Source organism: Pinus tabuliformis, chromosome 4_2, assembly GCF_031772625.1.
Source record: "Pinus tabuliformis cultivar Carrire ecotype Pingquan chromosome 4_2, CPIR1, whole genome shotgun sequence".
NCBI classification, from domain to species: domain Eukaryota; kingdom Viridiplantae; phylum Streptophyta; class Pinopsida; order Pinales; family Pinaceae; genus Pinus; species Pinus tabuliformis.
Genome location: NC_142304.1, coordinates 919,005,260 through 919,018,993, shown reverse-complemented (window position 1 = coordinate 919,018,993; position 13,734 = coordinate 919,005,260). Strand labels below are relative to the sequence as shown.

Sequence of the window (13,734 nt, the reverse complement as noted above, 5' to 3'; positions counted from 1 at the left end):
GCCATTAGAAATGGTCCACATACCTGCAACAATTCCATTTGAACATTAAGTACAAGAAGGGAATCACCAATAATGTTGCAGACTACCTCAGATGACCACCAGTCATGATGCTTATCAATGTGCTCGAATCCTGTGGGCATGAGACTTCAGGGTAGCCGCATCTTTACGAGATTGATCTAGAATTCGGAAACACATACCAGACACTCTTGGAAGGTAAGAAAGTTCCAAATTTTCACCTCCAGGATGGACTTTTATGCCACCTGGGACATATCTGTGTTCCTTCAAGTGAGCGTGCCAAGATGATTTTGGAGGCACACTACAGTCAAGTCGCTAGACATTTCAGAGTAGAGAAAATAGTGGCAGTACTACAAAAGTATTTTTATTGGTCGAACCTTTGTCAAGATGTTGGGAGGTACATTAAATCTGACACTGCCTGTGCCATTTCCAAACTAACCATCAAGAAGAAAGGCCTATATACTCCTCTGCCTACTCCTAGTCGACCGTGGGAATCCATCTCCATGGATTACATGTCGGGCCTTCCTTCTACTAAGCATGACAACAACTGCATTTTCTTGGTCGTCGACAGATTCTATAACATGGCCATTACAGCAGCCTGCAAGAAGAGTATCAAAAGAGAGGCCATTGATAATCTCTTCCTTGAGAAAGTGAGCGTACACTTTGGGATCCCACAGACCATTGTCTCAAATTGGGACAACAGATTCCTAAGTGCATTTTGGTCAAGTCTCTGGTTGATGTTGGATGCCAAACTTACTAAGTCCACATTTTTCCATCCCCAAACTGATGGCCAAACAGAAGTCATCAATAAGATGATCGTACACATTTTGCGCATGTAAAAATTGAAGCATCCACGCACATGGGATGAAAGCCTCCCCTATGTCCAACGCAACTATAATAGAGCTCTCCAAATCTCAATGGGCCACAACCCCTTTCAGGTAGGGTTGGGATTTCAGCCATTATGTCCCATTGATGTGGCCATACCCTCTGCAGCTACTTATGCAAATTCGACTCATGTCCAGTCTGAAGCCGATAGGACTAACAACTTCATTGAGTGCATTCAACACATCCGCTAGTAGGTCCATGATATATTGGATGAAGCCAATGCTAAGTACAAACAACGCCATGATTGGCATCAGGTGTCGTACAAGTTCCAAGTGGGCAAAAATTTTTGGCTACATTTGCAGAAGGAGCGCCTCACTAGACCCCACCGCAAGCTTCACTCGCTTCAATATGGGCTATACACCATCACCAAGGTTGTAGGGGACAATGAGTTTGAACTCAACATTCCACCATTCCTTGGTATACAACCAGTGTTCAATGTATACTGCCTTCAGCCATACTTTCTACCATTGTTGGACACATCTAACATTGCAGAACAACTCATACCAACATAGCTAAACCCATACGACATGGAACAGGCCACAACTGATTGGATCGTGGACACACAGATCAGGAACACATTCTAGCAGAAGATCCAACTATATCGGGTTGTCAAACTGGCCAACTCCTACACCAAGGCAAGTGGCTCACAAGGGACCAAGTTTAGTAGAAGTTTCCCCATCTCATGGAGGCACTCAATGCAATGGAGACCATTGCTTCCTAAGGGAGGAGGAGTGATCCAGGTGAATATTGGTGGTCACCCACCTATTCCAATTGGACCCCCAACATTGTCTCTTTTAGTTATTTAGTTTCCTTAATTGTAGCACAATTTATCATTTTTGGTAGTTTTTAAGGTCCTGAAATTTTAGAGACATTTTGACGCCCTAAACGACATTTTTATGGAAATGGAGAGACCAAAAAAATCTAAAGTTATTAAGCCTATTTTTTCGTCCTTCTCTTTGAACTCTTCGAAACAAGGTATTATGATAGCCAAACAGAGATCGTATGCCAAAGTTACGACCTCGGGAAGTTGATGTACCAATTTACCCAAACGGGCTAACAATTTTGGTGCTTCAACTCCTAGGGTTAGGTTTTTGGCTGTTTAGGGTTTTCCATTGTTTCTCAATAATAAATAAACCTTTGAGCCTCATTGTAACACAATTCATAGGCATGTAGCCGCTACATCTCTTCTCAGAGATAAGCTACCATTATCTGAGCTAGTTTATTTCCATTATGTTTATAAGCATATTTTAGTACTTGATATTAATGAAATTAAGTGTTATTTCTACTGCATCTATGTATTTATGGTTATATCTTTGATTTGTTGCGTTCCTAATTAAGTTCGGATCAGATCTAGAGTGCTGAGATTTTGCAGGTTGTGTATCAATGTGTTGTTTGACAAATTGAGCATAGAAAGAAGCCCCATAATTGTTACCAACCCCTTGAGAATTCTTCCATCTATGCCATGACTAGCAAGGGAGAGATTGAAATTATAGAATTAAATATCCAAGAATTGCATATCATAATGTTGTGACAATTCCTGTAAAAGGTTACCTGAAAGATTGTTGTGAGAGATATATAGAAATAAAACTTGGAAATATTTCCAATAGATTTGGGAATTGAGCTTGATGTCTTGTTATCATTCATGTACATTTGTGCTACGTAATAACAAAGGTATTATCTTCCAAAGCTTATTATTTCCATTCTTCCACGACCAAAGGTCTATAGGGTTACCATCTTTGATTCCTTCTAATTTTTTTTATCTTCATCAAAAGCATTCAAATTCAAGTGAATATTGTTAACCAGTGATATTGTGAACCCTTACCCTATGTCACCACTCATCTTCCAAATAATAGACTCATCAAATTTGTTTGGCTTGTATTGTGTCAAGAGAATAGGTTTGGTTTCTCCAAGTCCATGCTTCAGGTCCTTACCAATTGCCTTATTGACTAGAGAAAACAAAGGACGACTAGCCTCATCCTTCACTTTGGTGTTGTATGTATCATCCATCACCCAATGTTGGTACTTGTCATGGGAATTCACATGGACCAAAATGGTAGATCCATTACGGATCACAAGCCATAAGTCAGGATTAGCCTCGGTAAAAACCCTCACAACCTGTCCCCATAACAGAGAGGGCTCGTGTCTAGAATGTGGGAATGAATCCTTCATATGTCTGTAGCTAGACAGTGTGATCGAACCCTCGGAAGTCCCACATCTAGGTCACTGGAATGAACCAGAGTTAGTGTTACATTATAGTCTCTGAAATGTATAATGAGATTCGTGGTGGATGACATGCCTGAACCCCTGATAACCATGATATTCTTCTACCTATGAAACAGTTTGGTGAGCATGATTTTCTACCTGTGAGTCGGGTTGGGGTGAAGGCGATGGGGTGTAATATCCTAGTTCTGGGAATTGGGTTCTCGGTGGAGGATAGTATTCTTCAGCTCTGACAGGAGGGGGAAATTTTGGAGTCAAGTGAAAACCGTGATGATTGTGTTCATCTTTGTGGTGTTCTTGTTCATGATCTTTATGGTAGTGATGGGAATGGTGCCTACATGGGAATTCCATGAAATTAATTATGTGAATCGATCCTTTCAATGGCTAAAATCTAAGAATGCAGAAATTCTGAATAATGTGAATGAATGCATGTAGGGGAAGTAAAAAGCAAGAAGAAATCTACATCGAGTTAATTTGTTTGATACCCCTCAGGTCCATGATTTGGAGAAAGTAGAGATATCCCAAGGACCCTTGGCATTGTGCCCTTCATTTGCATATTTGATATGAAGTGGCTCCCCGATAGAAGCCCCAGTACCAAAATCCCCACAACACATATGGTTTGTCTATCACAATATACTCCCTTCCAATGACAACAATTGGAGGCATTCTATGACTACAAATGCCCAAATGTGTCACACTACCCCTTGTGTCTTTAATCCATCTACATGCCTAATTCAAAACAAAATTGCACCAATGAAGAAATAACAAACCCCATATTGATCCACATAAACTACAATGCCACTGAATGGGAGATTGTAGCCTAGACATAATTTCCCCAAATGTGGCACAAGTTACCAGATTTGTTAGAACTTTAGCATACCTAGAATTGAGCACTCAATCATATGGGCAACACATTTACTTTTTACAAACGCAATTAAAATATGAAAATAGAAATGATTAATGACAAAGAACACTTATGAGACACAAGCTCAACGAGTGCTCATTCTTATCATTATATGGGTTAGGTGAGAAGTTTCAAAAATGTTGCAGATCGAAAAAATTTATGGTATCAAGGTGAAAGATTCACCTTGGAAACTCATATAAAACCCACATTTTAATGGAATCATAACTCACTTTGATACTATTGACCCAGATCTTGGGGGAGGGCCTCAAGATATGAAAATTTGAAATTCCATAAAAATAGGAGAACACACAGTAAACAAAACTACAAAGAAACTATTTTTTATTAAAATAGAGAAGAACTGTAAAAACTACATTGTGGTGGACCATCTATCCTTTTACAAAATGAGGCTTGTTACTTATAGCCTTTTTGAGATACAATACCATGGGTAAATTCCATGGGTGGATAAATACCATGGGTGGATGAATACCATGGGTAGATGCCACTTTCCATTCAGATTATTCCTCCCCCCTTAAGAAGCAATGTTCTCTATTGCATGAAATTCCCTCTTTAGAATCCTTTGTTAAATATGAAGAGCCAATGAAGAGAAGGGTTTTATGTGCTTGACCCATAGCCATGATGTACGAAGATTCCAAGATAGAGATACCATGTAAAGCTTGTGACCAATTTTGATACTAAGAGCATGTGACCTAGCAAATGGACTTCAACGAAGCGTGGGTTTGTAGATGACCCATAACCATGACAAATAAATATCCGAGGATAGAGATACCCTGTAACGCTTGTGACCAATTGTGATATTGACAGTGTGCAACCTAGAAAATGAACTTTGATGACAAGGGTCTTGTGTGGTTGACCCATAACCTTGGTATTGTGGTTGAACAATAATCATGATGAATGAGGGTTCGAGGATAGAGATACCCTATAATGGTCCTCGGGATAGTTCATTTTCCAAGTTACCTGGTAGAAGTCTGGTGGCTTATCTTTGTAAATTATGACTATCCAATTAGATGTTGTAAAAACAGGTACTCAATTTTCACATTTTTGTTTTTCATTGTTTTGATTTGAAAGTCTCACCATGAAATCAAGAGGATTAAAGTGTGTTTAAAGATAGTCATAAAAGATAACCCTGTCACCATGGGAACCCTTGGAAGATAAAATGATTGAGGGAGACAAATATGTCTTTGATGTCACCATGGTGCATTAGAGTACACTTGAAAGTGTGATGCCTACATTAAGAGGTATTGAACCATTGAATATATTGTGTGAAAGGTCAACAATCCTTAAATTTCCTTCAGGAAATTGGCCCTTGGTGGAGGTTTGAATGGAGATCCAAAGTGTTGAGATTTTGCAGGTTGCATATCAATGTGTTGTTTGACAAGTTGAGCACAGAAAGATGCCCCATAATTGTTAACAACCACTTGTAAATTCTTCCATCTATGTCATGACTAGTAATGGAGAGCTTGAAATTATAGAATTAAATATCCAATATTTGTAGATCATAATGCTCTGACAATTCTTGCAGAAGGTTTCCTGAAAGATTGTTGTGAGAGATATATAGAAACAGAAACTTGGAAATCTTTCCAATATATTTTGGAATTGAACCCAATGGCTTATCATCATTCATGTACAGTCATGTCAAGTAATAATAAAGGTACTACCTTCTAGAGTTGATTATTTCATTTCTTCCACGACCAAAGGAATACAGGGTTACCATCTTTGATTCCTCCTGATTTTTTTTTATCTTCGTGGAAAGCATCCAAATTCAAGTGAATATTGTTAACCAGTTGTATTGTTCAAAACCTTTGCCCCATGTCACCATTAATGGTCCAAATAATAGACTCAACAATTTTTTTTGGCTCATATTGCGTCAAAAGAATAAGTTTGGTTTCTCCAAGTCCATGCTTTAGGGCCTGAACGGTTGCCTTATTGACTAGAGAAAATGAAGGACAACTAGCCTCATCCTTGACTTTGTTGTTCTATGTCTCATCCATCACCCATTGTTAGGACTTGTCATGGGAATTCGTATGGACCAAAATGGTAGATCCATTACAGATCACGAGCTAGAAGTTAGGATTAGCCTTGGTAAAAACCCTAAAAACCTAGCCCCATGGTAGAGCGGGCTCATGTCTAGGCCACGGGAACAAATCCTTTGTAGCCCCGTATCTAGGTAGTGCGATCAAACCCTCGAAAGTCCCACAACTAGGTTTGTGGGAATGAATAGGAGGGAGTGTCACATTCTAGTATTTGAAATGGACGATGAGATTCATGGTGGACGACATGCCCAAATCCCTAATGACCATGATATTCTTCTACTTGTGAAAAGGTTTGGTGAGGATGATTTTCTACCTTTGAGTAGGGCTGGGGTGATCGAGATGGGGTGTAATACCCTAGTTTTGGGAACTGGGATCTCAGGGTAGGATAATATTCTCTGGCTCTGGGAGGAGGTGGAAATTCTAGACTCGAGTGAAAATCGTGATGATGGTGCTCATGTTCGCGTTGTTTTTCTTCATGATATTTATGGTGGTGATGAGAGTGGTGCCCGTATGGAAATTCCATGAAGTTAATTCTATGAATCAATCCTTTCAATGGAGAAAATCCAAGAATGTAGAAATTCTGAATAATGTGAATGAATGCATTCAGCGAAAGTAATAATCAAGAAGCAATTTGCATTGAGTTAATTAGTTTGAGACCCCTCAAGTCCATGATTTGGAGAAACTAGAGATCTCCCAAGGACCCTTAACATTATGCCCTTCATTTTCATATTTGATATGAAGTGGCTCCCTGATAGAATCCCTAATAACAAAAGCTTCACAATACATCATGTTTGTCTATCACAAGATACTCCCTTCTAGTGACAACATTTGGAGCCATTGCATGCCTGCAAATGCCCAGATGTTTCACACCACCCCTTGTGTCTCTAATACATCTACATGCCTGATTCAAAACAAAATTGCACCACCGAAAAAATAACAAACCCCATATCGATCACCATAAACCGCAATACCACCGAATGGGAAATTGAAGCCTAGGCACAATTTCCCCAAATGTGGTACAAGTTACCAAATCTGTCAGAACTTTAGCATACCTGGAATTGAGGACTTGATCATACTAGAAACATATGTATTATGTGCAATTGTGATTAAAATATGAAAAGTGAAATGACTAATGACAAAGAACACCTGCATGACATGAGCTCAATGAGTGCTGATTCTTCTCATTCTATGGTTTAGGTGAGAAGTTTCCAAAATGTTGTAGATCGAAACAATTTATGGTATGAAGCCAACATATTCACCTTGGAAACTCATATAAAACCCCCATTGTCATGGAATCACAACCCGCTCTAATACCATTTATCCAAATCTTGGGGGAGGTCCTCGAGATTTGAAAATTTGAAATGCCAAAAAAAGAGGAGAACACACAGTAAACAAAACTACAAAGAAACTTTATTTTATTAAAATAAAGAAGAACTGAAAAGCTACATTGTGGTGGACCATATGTCCTTTTACAAAATGAGGCTTGTTGCTTATAGCCTTTTTGACTTACAATACTGTTGTACCTCTGTAGATAATTCTAGGTTAAGGAATTATGCCAAAGCATCTAAAATGTTTTGTTTGTTTTGAGTTTTTGGATGACCAATGCTCTAAACTGTCTAAACAGGTGCAATTTCTTAATTACTTAAGATGTATTAAAAGGGTTGACTCTTCACCTCTAGCAGAATTTAGCTTTTGAAGAGATATGTCAAGTTGAACTTAAGAAAATATATGATTAATTAAATCATCAAACAAATTATTTAACTTAGTCATATACAGATGAATGTGTGTAAAATGATTTTACAACCAATAGAATATATTTAATACTTAAGGGGAAGTGACAATTTAAAGATGTAGAGGAGTTAATTAAAACATATAGTCTAATTAACTAATCTATGTAATTGATAATAACTTCATAGGGGTTTTCAGATAAATTGAAACTCAATATTATCATACCCAGAATTCCCATTAATTTCAAATATATGTGGACTTAAACAAAGTGAAAATATAATAACAAAGAATTACTCACAACGACACTGAATTCGAGGCTTCTGGTGATGACTGGGCTGAAAAGGCTATTGTTTTGTTGCTCCTGGAAATTTGCATCCTGTTGCAAAAACCTTGTTGTCTGCTGCTAAAAAATTGTGTCTATTTATTTGAGAAATTGGCATATCTTGTCCCATCTTTCTTCATTTGGAGTGGAATATTTAATTAACTTTCTAAATGTTTCATCTACTTCAGTGTATTTCTGAAAAGTGGGCTTAATTACAAACAAATGATTGATCTCATGCTTAATTAATAAATCAAAACTTAAACCTTTAATGAATGCTTTTCCTATAGTAGTTTCCCTGATCTTGGCAAATTTGGATTTCTCTGTAGCAATAGATGCAACCCGTGTTGGTATTCTTCAAGGGGAATGAGTTTGTCTGCCTTTCCTCTTAAGCCTAGAAGTCCCTTTTGATGCAGAATATTGAACTTCCTATGAAATTTCTTAATGTTGGCTTCTAGATTATGACATTTATTTTCAAGTTGTAGCATTAGATTTTTCTTAGTGAGAATCCTTCTCACTTCCAAGATTGTTTCAGTTTTGTCCTCTATTTCAAATTCTTCCAGTTCTTCCCTTGTCTTTGAATTTAGAATTCTAATTAATGTTGTAGCCTCTCCTGGTTTTTGACCTAGGTCTTTCTTTACCTTTGCAATCACTTCCTTCGATATTTCCAATAGCTCCTCCTATTCAAAAATAATTTCAATAGAAGGCCACAATTTTGTCATAGACTCATTAATATCTACCCATATGTTTTCCTTGGCCTGTGCAATGGTCTGAGCAATAGCAGTCTCATTTTCTAGAGACTCTATTATTTGAGTTAGCCTATGAGTTTTCTGAAGCTCTATTAAGTAAACATTATCAATATTTAACTTCTTCTCTTGGAGATTGTTGAGTTTATCCTTCAGCTTCAACATCAAAGTTTTTCCTTATCTAGAGATTTTAAAAAACAAGTATATCAAATAGTTCCATGGAAAAAGTTCCAACACATCTAGAACTTTTGGAAAATCCAAATCTCACCACTTGGATCTACAAACGTAATTAAATGTGTATTTTGAAATCTTCTAGATATTGAAACTTTGGGATTTTTGAAGGTTCCATTTGTAGGGTTTTGAGGTTAAAAGTTAAGCCAATGTAATCCAAATTAAGAGGTGGAGGTTTCATTCTAGATTTTGTAGAGGATCATTCAGTTTGTTGAAGAATTCCATTATTATTTCTAAGGTTTTCTAAAGGAGTTTAATTATGCATGTTTTTCAAAGGATTTGGTCTAAGAAGGTGCACAATTGAATAGAAAGGAGAAGATCAATCAAGATCCGATCAGGTGTGTGTAACAGACACACCTAAACAAGAACAATTAATGGGATATCATGCTTAGGATTGTAATTCAAAGTCTGTCGATTCATGTATATTCCATGGGAACCCATAAAATACGGGGCGCTACAAAAAAATAAGGTTTGTATCCTCTTTCTCTCCAATAAGATAGTAAAGAAACCCTTACTACATAGAGTGAGGGAAAGTTGGCCTTTAATGAGGGGCTTCAAAAAGTTTTCAATGTAGACTACAAGGGATTTGGGGAAGGTTAGATCCCTATAAATTGGTTGATCAAGTCATCGAACTAGGAGGTGAGGGTAAGGTTACAAAATCTTATATCCCTTGAAAAATAAATGAAAATAAGTGGGGTCCCTTAGTAAAAGTATGCTAGTTATCTTCCTATAGCACATTGTTTTACTTGCACATAGAAATTGGTGGCTTGCTATCTTTATTGATGCTTATTATATTAATGTTGATTTTTTTATTTTTATTTTATAATTAGTGAATCATGAGGCAATTGTATTTTGTATTTAAAAGGTTAAAAAAGAAGTTGCAACAACATCTAGATTACATATTTATGAGATAGATATTTATATTTGATAAGAGGCTTGTGACAGCTCTTTTTACAAAATTTACATTACATTACTTGGTGGTTGTCTTTTGTATTTAAAAGGTTAAAAAAGAAGTTGCAACATCTAGATTACATATTTATGAGATAGATATTGATATTTGATAAGAGGCTTATGACATCTCTTTTTACAAAATTTACATTACATTACTTGGTGGTTTAAAATGATAACTAACATTGTCATATACAGATATACTAAGTGGCTAACCATACAAACGTTCACATGTTGGCTAATGTTTTTATAATAAGTTTATGCCAAAAGCCATGGCATAGGACCTTAACCTCTTTTGCATTCATCATAATTGAAGGACTCTCATTATCAAAATTGTGTTATTACACTGTACAAAGGTTATAATTATCAGAGCATAATGGATTTGAGTAATAAAGATGGTCATGGGTTATTGCAAGACATATAGCATAAGTTTGAAGTTGTAAGTTATATAACATTACAAACCAATATATAACATTTATTGATATGACATGACATGTGAATAAACAAAGATTGCAATTTATTATAAAGCTCGATGATAATTAAAGTTTATAATATTTTGAAGTAATGACATTGTTAATTGTTTATATATAAACTTAACATTCATATAATCAATTAATTAAGATTCAACTTATTTATTAATAATAATATATTTATATAAACATATAAATAGAGTTCCATTCATACCTAATCAAAAGATTGACTTTTGCAAAAATATATATATATATAATTTACAACTTTAAAAAAAAAAACTAAATTATAATCCATCATCAAAAGTACTTTTACTTCACAACTTAAATTTTTGTTTTTTACAAAACTATATACACTTATTAAAATTAATAAAATATCTTTAACTCACATAAATAAAATATTAAATTTTCTAACTAAAAAACAAAACATTTTACTTAAATATTATTCATAAAATAAAAATAATTCTATTATTTCCTTTTTCCTATCATTTCTTTTGGTTTTCATATTCTCACTCACAAATTTAATATATCTTAAAAAAAAAATTGCTTGCTTTTAGTTCTCATTCTCATTCACCCTCCTTACACTTGAAAGATACCACAATCACAAATGAATTTGGAATTTTGCCATCCCATCTAACTATGAGACTTCAATTATGAAAGTATATGTCTTTCCCAGCAACTTCGCTGAAAAAGCTAATATGGAATCCTAGGTGGACCCACTTTCAACAAAACTGGACCAAATTGCTTTCACAATTCACCTTTAATCAAATTCCAATCTATTTTGTTGGGAAAAGCAAATGTCTCCCAAAATCAAAGAATCTTTGTCCACCCACGAATACGTGTCTTGCAGAAGCGGTCTCCTGATTTGATGTTTTAAATAGAAAAAACAAAACACTAAGTTCCCTTACGAGATAGCAAATCTTTATAAGCATACTTTTCTTTTATTCAAAATTATATTGGTATAGTTTTATACGTAAGGTATTGTATCATGTAATTGGAATTTTTTTTGTATTTTTTATTTATTTTTATTTCAATTGGTTAAGTATATTAAAATTTTAATTTTAACTTTAAAGTATTAATATCTTGTTAATTTATAATTATAAATTTAAATTTTATAATATTTATGTTGTTATGTTATGTAATTTAAATTTAAATTTTGACTTGTTATTGTTTTGCTGGAAGGTTAATTAAATATTAATATGGTAGTTTAGTAGATTATTATATGAAAATAAGGTTTATTTTAAATCTGGTAATTAAATTTAAAAGATAATTTTATTATTATTATTATTTTTAGATAATAATATAAATTTTAAATTTTAATTCTTTAATTATTATAATTAAGATAGTTTTTTTATAAATTGTCAATGGATGCTATTCAGAGTGGTTGGGAGGGTTTAATAATAACCTCCCCACCTGGGTTCCAATCGCTACTGCGACATGATACATTGTCGTCAAATGACGCAACTATATGTAAACATGATGATGTAATTGATGGGATTTATATGAAAAAAAGATAGTTTTTATAATAACATTTTACACTTTGTTTTAATTAATAAACCACAATTTAATCAATATAATGAATTTCATTTTTACTATGACAATCAAATTTTACACTTAGTTAATCAAATGTTTCCTAGTAGCATATATTTTGGGATTTTATTTTATTTTAATAGATATTTTTAATATTTTGTATTATGAATAATATAACATGCATAACAATTGTGACACCTGGTGATTTTTAATTTATTACTTATAATACAAATATTATCATTTTAAAATTGGTTTTTGGATGTAAATCACTAGATTAGTGTGACAACATTCTCCTTTAGTTGAGGACCACTCTATTTTTAATATCATAATTTGTGAACCTATTTGACTTGTGGTTGTTATTTATACAACACTCATAATAATTACGAATCATATCACTTTGCCTTCTAATGTGAATGTTGATATGAAGCTTTTATTAATATATAAGCTTATTAGCTCCTAGCCCACATGGATTGTGAGGATTATTTCAGATAAACATATAAGTCTCAATACAATATGATATTTATTAAAAGATATGTATATAGATATAGTGGTCCTCTTACTAACATAATGGTTCATGGTAACACATAACTCAATGTGATATATAATAATTGTGTAAAATATATAATTTAAAAAACACTAATTTTATAAACTAGCACTGCTAACAATTTTTTCCATATGCAAAATTTAATTCCACAATGTTTTTTTTAACCCCCCCCCCCCCCACACACACACATATATATAGATAGATATTTTTTTATTTAAAGCGATTTCAACCAGCATTATGTTTTCAGAGTTGTGATTTTCAAACCCTAGCAGAGGGTTGGTGGCGATGTGTTTTCTGATGGTGAACAGATCAATATAAATGAGTCAAGAGAAGAGTGATTTGGCAATTATTCACATGAAAATATGCCTCAATCAAGCAATATGCTAACTACAATATGTTTGTTGCTAATTCGAATTTCACCATGGATCTCAAGTGTGATCTAAATATGTGGATCTAAATGCCATAAATTTGGAGCTATGCATTATTCTTAGAAAATAAAATGGAATAAAGAGCTTTTTTTTGGAAAAGATAATTTACGTGAAAATTATAGTTTTAGTAAAAACCTGTAGCCATCAAAATCTATGTAAATTATCTCTAAAAGTGTAGGAATATTTCTTATTATTTGTGGATCAACATGAGAATAAGAGTGGTCGTATCTAAAAGGAAATGACACACTAAATTTGTGACTTTGAATGTGGGCTACAAGCATCACTACTCATTCTTGAATGGATTTAAGTCTAGATCTTGTTTGCAGCCTGTAGTGCTTGGAGAAGAATCTAATGATTGGCTCAATACTTTTTCATCTTGTTTATTGAATATCATTTTATTCTCATCTAACGGCAAGATGGAAAGGCACTTGAAGAAGAATCCAATGATTGGCTCAATGCTTTTTCATCTTGTCTATTGAATATCACTTTATTCTCATCCAATGAACAAGATGAAAAAACACTGAACCAATTATTAGCTTAATACATAGTGCTTAATATTTTTCCTCAACCAATCACCTACAAATTTCATAAATATTTAAAGTTAAAAAAATCCAAACCCCATGCATCACGGTATATTTCACTTTTTAAATCAATTCCTAAGCACATAAAAGTCACAAAGAAAGAATCCTATTTGTTGGAAAAGAATCATATCAATATT

The 13,734-nt window shown here is 34.2% G+C and overlaps 2 pseudogenes; both read right to left on the bottom strand.

Annotated features, from left to right (window-relative positions):
- Positions 1-2,536: 2,536 nt before the first annotated feature.
- On the bottom strand, positions 2,537-3,551 carry LOC149172671 (uncharacterized; annotated as a pseudogene).
- A 2,107-nt stretch (positions 3,552-5,658) lies between these two features.
- On the bottom strand, positions 5,659-6,598 carry LOC149172670 (ricin B-like lectin EULS3; annotated as a pseudogene).
- Between the last annotated feature and the right edge of the window lie 7,136 nt (positions 6,599-13,734).